A 6282-nucleotide genomic window follows, 5' to 3' on the forward strand; every position below is an offset into this window, starting at 1 on the left:
GGATACAAGCACAGTCCAGGGCTAAATGAGCCAGGAAAAGAATGGACTGTAATGGAAAAAAGAAAATAAATACATTTATTTAATAATGAATTAATTACTAATAAGCATTTAAGCATTACTTCATCTGCTCTGGTCATGCCAGGCAAGCCGAGGGGGAGCCCCGGGCCGGGCAAGCCTGGTAAGCCGAGGGGGCGCCCCGAAGTGGGGGGGCCCCGTGCCGGGCCAGCTGGGGGGGGCGGGCCCCGGGGCTGGGCCAGACGGGGGGGCGGGCCTCGGCGCTGGGCAAGCCAGGCAATCCGAGGGGACGCTCCGGGTTGGTCATGCCGGGCAAGCCGAAGCGGGGGGGCTCCGGGTTGGGCAAGCCCCGCGGGGGCTCCGGGCTGGTCATGCCAGGCAAGCCGGGGGGAGCCCCGGGCCGGGCAAGCCTGGTAAGCCGAGGGGGCGCCCCAAAGTGGGGGGGCCCCGCGCCGGGCCAGCTGGGGGGGGGCGGGCCACGGGGCTGGGCAAGCCGAAGGGGCGGTCCCAGGGGCTGAACAAGACGGGGGGGCGGGCCTCGGCGCTGGGCAAGCCAGGCAATCCGAGGGGACGCTCCGGGCTGGTCATGCCAGGCAAGCCGGGGGGAGCCCCGGGCCGGGCAAGCCTGGTAAGCCGAGGGGGCGCCGAAGTAGTGGGGCCCCGCGCCGGGCCAGCTGGGGGGGGCGGGCCCCGGGGCTGGGCAAGACGGGGGGGCGGGCCTCGGCGCTGGGCAAGCCAGGCAATCCGAGGGGACGCTCCGGGTTGGTCATGCCGGGCAAGCCGAAGCGGGGGGGCTCCGGGCTGGGCAAGCCCCGCGGGGGCTCCGGGCTGGTCATGCCAGGCAAGCCGGGGGGAGCCCCGGGCCGGGCAAGCCTGGTAAGCCGAGGGGGCGCCCCGAAGTGGGGGGGGCCCGCGCCGGGCCAGCTGGGGGGGGGCGGGCCACGGGGCTGGGCAAGCCGAAGGGGCGGTCCCTGGGGCTGAACAAGACGGGGGGGCGGGCCTCGGCGCTGGGCAAGCCAGGCAATCCGAGGGGACGCTCCGGGTTGGTCATGCCGGGCAAGCCGAAGCGGGGGGGCTCCGGGCTGGGCAAGCCCCGCGGGGGCTCCGGGCTGGTCATGCCAGGCAAGCCGGGGGGAGCCCCGGGCCGGGCAAGCCTGGTAAGCCGAGGGGGCGCCCCGAAGTGGGGGGGGCCCGCGCCGGGCCAGCTGGGGGGGGGCGGGCCACGGGGCTGGGCAAGCCGAAGGGGCGGTCCCTGGGGCTGAATAAGACGGGGGGGCGGGCCTCGGCGCTGGGCAAGCCAGGCAATCCGAGGGGACGCTCCGGGCTGGTCATGCCGGGCAAGCCGAAGGGGGGGAGCTCCGGGCTGGTCATGCCAGGCAAGCCGGGGGGAGCCCCGGGCCGGGCAAGCCTGGTAAGCCGAGGGGGCGCCGAAGTAGTGGGGCCCCGCGCCGGGCCAGCTGGGGGGGGGCGGGTCCCGGGGCTGGGCAAGACGGGGGGGCGGGCCTCGGCGCTGGGCAAGCCAGGCAATCCGAGGGGACGCTCCGGGTTGGTCATGCCGGGCAAGCCGAAGCGGGGGGGCTCCGGGCTGGGCAAGCCCCGCGGGGGCTCCGGGCTGGTCATGCCAGGCAAGCCGGGGGGAGCCCCGGGCCGGGCAAGCCTGGTAAGCCGAGGGGGCGCCCCGAAGTGGGGGGGGCCCGCGCCGGGCCAGCTGGGGGGGGGCGGGCCACGGGGCTGGGCAAGCCGAAGGGGCGGTCCCTGGGGCTGAACAAGACGGGGGGGCGGGCCTCGGCGCTGGGCAAGCCAGGCAATCCGAGGGGACGCTCCGGGTTGGTCATGCCGGGCAAGCCGAAGCGGGGGGGCTCCGGGCTGGGCAAGCCCCGCGGGGGCTCCGGGCTGGTCATGCCAGGCAAGCCGGGGGGAGCCCCGGGCCGGGCAAGCCTGGTAAGCCGAGGGGGCGCCCCGAAGTGGGGGGGGCCCGCGCCGGGCCAGCTGGGGGGGGGCGGGCCACGGGGCTGGGCAAGCCGAAGGGGCGGTCCCTGGGGCTGAATAAGACGGGGGGGCGGGCCTCGGCGCTGGGCAAGCCAGGCAATCCGAGGGGACGCTCCGGGTTGGTCATGCCGGGCAAGCCGAAGGGGGGGAGCTCCGGGTTGGTCATGCCGGGCAAGCCGAGGGGGAGCCCCGGGCCGGGCAAGCCTGGTAAGCCGAGGGGGCGCCGAAGTAGTGGGGCCCCGCGCCGGGCCAGCTGGGGGGGGCGGGCCCCGGGGCTGGGCAAGACGGGGGGGCGGGCCTCGGCGCTGGGCAAGCCAGGCAATCCGAGGGGACGGTCCGGGCTGGTCATGCAAGGCAAGCCGAAGGGTGGGGGGGCCCCCGTCCAGGCAAGCCGGGGGGGGGCCCTGTCCGGGCAAGCCGGGGGGGGGGGGCTCCGGGCAGGACTTGCCAGGCAAGCAGGGCGGGGGGCCCGGTCCGGGCATTCCTAAGGGGTTGCCCCGGGCCGGGGAAGCCGGGGCGGGGGGCCCCGGGGGGGGCAAGGCGGGGGGGAGAGCCCCAGGCCGGGCATGCCGGGTGGGGGGGGAGGTAGCCCGGGTTCGGGCAAGCCGATGGGGCGGTCCCTGGGGCTGGGCAAGACGGGGGGCAGGCCTCGGGGCTGGGCAAGCCGGGATGGGGGTCCCCAGGCTTGGCTACACGAATGGGCGGCGGGGGGACGGTCCCGGGCCGGGCATGCTGGGGGGGGACGGTCCCAGGCTGGGCAAGGCGGGGGCGGGGGACGGTCCTGGGCCGGGCAAGGCGGGGGCATGGCCCGGCCCCTCAGTGTCCTACCCGGAGCCGGCCCCCGGGTGACACTGTGGCTTTGCAGGGCTGGAGAACTTGGTGTCCGTCGCCAAGACGCTGCCGTTGCCCCACGTGTACGATGTCGTGGAAGGACACGTGAAAATTTCTGTGGAATGTGCTGAGATATTCAAACTTCTCAATGCAGAAAGGAAGCCTGAAAGTGAAATAAGTTGCATATGGGGGTTGTAATTCAGGGACTAGCAGCTGCAATCCCAACAATCTCACGCTGGAGAAGAACCAAGAAAAGGTCGCCAAGGAATGGGCACAGCCCCCAAGGCTGCCAGAGCTCCAGGAGCGTTTGGACAATACCCTCAGGGGTGCCCAGGGTGGGATTGTTGGGGTGTCTGTGCAGGGCCGATTGTTGGACTGGATGATCTTTGTGGGTCCTTTCCAGCTCAGAAAATTCAGCGGTTCTGTGAATAAATGCTTTGTGGTGTAAATAACTCTTAATAATCTAATATGGTTTTGGGTTTGTGGTTTTTTTTTTGTTGTTGTTTTTTTTTCCTGGAAGTAGCAGTGGCAGAAGCACCTACCAAGTGCCAGATGCTCTTTTCTGTTTGTGGGTGTTACTGGCTTTAGTGACACACACAACCAATAGTCCTGTGTAAATCAGGCTGTTAGGGTTCTTGAAGTGTTATCAAAATACCTTTTAGGAAATAAGGAGATCAATAGAAGCAGTTAAAAAAGCAAAACTAAAGTAAGCTAGTGAAAGTAAATGTTTTTAGATACCTCTCTTATACATCAGTATTCCTCAGATGCCATTGGTAAAGTTGACCTCATTTTTCTCATTTCAGCTGGGCACGATTAGTCCTCATCAGAATATGATGAATGAACAAAGAGTTCAACAGCTTTTCACTGTGAATGCTGGTGCAGCATTGCTAACTGCTTGCAATGTAGTATGGCATTGCATGTCTTTTTAACCATCACTTGCTGTTCTTTGCCTTTCAGTATTGTTTCTGTCTGTGTCATGTTCAGTGACAGCCTTTGCTCAATATCCTATTGCTGACAGGGGCTGATGTTTGTAATGGGCACAGCCCCGGTGCTGTACGGTTTCTGGATTCTTCTGGAAGGAATTAATTATGAGACTGGAACAGCCCCAATGTTTTCTTCCAGCATATTTCATTTTTTTCCTCCACTTGGGAGCAACCATCACTTGAAGCATTGGTTTCTTGAAACTACATGCTCTCAGAAGTGATCTTTTCCAAGAGGAAGCATTAATTTGGGAGAGAATCTAGAAGTTAATGTCACTTTCATATGTGGAAGCTTTCCTCTTGGAGGGGGGTTATTCTTTTTCTTAATGGCGGTTGTTACTGTTTGCTCAGGTAATAATTTCAAGTCAGATATTAACTTACTTTTCTGTCCTGCAGATGCTGTTAATCTTTCAAGCTCTGGAAGCCATTTTACTGAGGACAGCCAGCGACCTCTCACATTTTTCTGTTGTGGGAATGAACATTGTCAAAAAGTTGATTAATTCCTATGTGAAACTGATCTATGCTGCTTTGTATTCTGAAAATTGCAAGTAAGTCTTCTTGGTGACCTGGTGGAGGATCTCTGCCAATTGGTCTGGAGGGACTGGACATCGCAAAATTCATCTTGACTTATTGCTAATAATCTCCTTTTATTTAATAATCCTTTTCCACTTGTCATAAAATAATTGCCTGTGGCAGTCTTTGGAAAGTGGAAGCTCTGATACATCAGACAATCCAGTGCTGTAGGATACTTTCCTGAAGCTGTGGTTTTCATCAGCTGGGCCTGTCCTAGTGAGAGGTTTAAGGTAGTATCTCCAGCAAATTCTATGGAACAGAATGAACTGCTCTCAGGGAAAAGCTGAATTATTTCGTAAAGTATATTTTCGGGATAAACCAGAGCTAATCTATAGTATTCAGAAAGGACGTTTTAGGGCGGAATCTGAGGTGATTTCTGAGGGACAGAATGAAGTTGTCGCAGGGGAAAGCTGAGTTACTGTGCAGTGGATTTTGTGGGCTTCAAGATGAGGTATCCTGTGTTTCACTGAGGGAGAAGCAGGAGCTGTGAATTGTGCTGAGGGCCATGGGGACACCGAGGGAGATGCAGGTGCCGCGAGTGAGGTTCGGGTGTCTTGAGGAACACGGAGGGGCCAAGTGTCTGAGCGAGTGTGGCTGAGCGAGAGGGAGGTGCCTGACTGCGTGTGTGCTGGGTGACCTCCCTGTAAGCAGGGCTGGGTCTTTGCTTTGCTGCCCTTGGCCTTTTGCCACTGTTGCTGCTTTGGCTGGCTGGAGAGCGGGGCGACCCTATAAAAGGACAGTGAGAGCCCCAGTGTGTGCAGGCCAGGGGGGAAATGGAGCTCCCCCAGGCCACCCTGTAAGCAGGGCAGGGCCTTTTGCCCACGGCCCTTGGCTTTGTGCCTTGGCCACCCCTGAAGCCCCTCAGCATTTTTAGGCCTTTATGGCCTCCCTGCAGCCCCCCTGGGGCAGGCGTGAAGCTTTGGTCTCCTGCTCAGCGGAGGCAGGGCCCCCACAGGCCCTGTGAGCAGTGACAAAAGCAGTTATCTGTGTTTAAGGTCTGAGTTTCTGGTGCAACACTGAGCATCCATTACTGTTGGTTTGTTTTAGGCTTGGACTTGTATAAAGGTGAGACTCCCCCCTCACCAATGGGCCAAGAGAGATGGTTTCCTGCAGTCCTGAGAACTTAGGAAGTATTCCAGGAGTCTGTGATGAAGCCTTGATCTTTTCCTGTTTGGACATGCCATTCAGGAAGAGGTGAGTAGCTATGGTGATTTGAGGAGGTAAGGTGGATTGGTGTGGGTCCACTCATGGTTGAGCAATGCCACATCACCTTGTCCCCCCCTCAGCCACGCATAGCCTGTGATGACGGTGTCAGGCTCTGCGTGTGGCCGAATCCTGTGGCCCGAGGGAGCAGGCATTTTCAGGAGATGGTGAGCATCAAAATTGTCAGGTTTTGGGTGATGGTGCTCCTGAGATAATGCACTAATATTTTATTTCATTAATTGCAGTTGACATCAGTGACAGCAGCGCTTTGAGAGCACGGAATTGTCAGAGGATGAGATGGCCTTCCTTCACACCTGCCATGGGCTCACATCCCCTGATGTCCGTGAGATAAGTGGAGGGCTTCCACCCACAGGGGGGATGGAAGTGGGATGTGGGGTCAGGACTCTTTGGACGGGGTTTTTGAGTCAGGTTTGGAGACGAGGATGTCTAGGCCGAGTCCCCTTTGGACATATGTAGTGTAGATCTGAAGATGCTGAGGTGCACAGGGCAGAGCGGCCCTGGTGTTTGTTGTGTCATTTGTCTATCGTGCAGTGTGTGTCTCGTGTGGCATGTCTTTTCCCTTTGCCCTTCAAGGTTCTTTTTGGAAACTCTGACATCATTCTTAGCATCTCTCATTGCTGCTTTCCTCTGCCTGGCACTGCTACAATCAAACCTTTGACCCAAGGGATTG

The 6282-nt window shown here is 60.6% G+C and overlaps 2 long non-coding RNA genes across 2 annotated transcripts; both read left to right on the top strand.

The window, feature by feature from the left end:
* The first annotated feature begins 2126 nt into the window (after positions 1–2126).
* Positions 2127–3287, top strand: LOC148224587 (uncharacterized). The gene is made up of 2 exons (XR_015802928.1): positions 2127–2211; positions 2870–3287. It is a non-coding gene; the product is annotated as an uncharacterized LOC148224587 (long non-coding RNA).
* Positions 3288–3956: 669 nt separating this feature from the next.
* Positions 3957–6027, top strand: LOC148224588 (uncharacterized). Its single transcript, XR_015802929.1, has 3 exons — positions 3957–4363; positions 5436–5582; positions 5837–6027. It is a non-coding gene; the product is annotated as an uncharacterized LOC148224588 (long non-coding RNA).
* Positions 6028–6282: the final 255 nt, after the last annotated feature.

The sequence above is a fragment of the Sturnus vulgaris genome, chromosome 3 (genome assembly GCF_052056855.1).
Source record: "Sturnus vulgaris isolate bStuVul1 chromosome 3, bStuVul1.hap1, whole genome shotgun sequence".
Lineage (NCBI taxonomy): Eukaryota > Metazoa > Chordata > Aves > Passeriformes > Sturnidae > Sturnus > Sturnus vulgaris.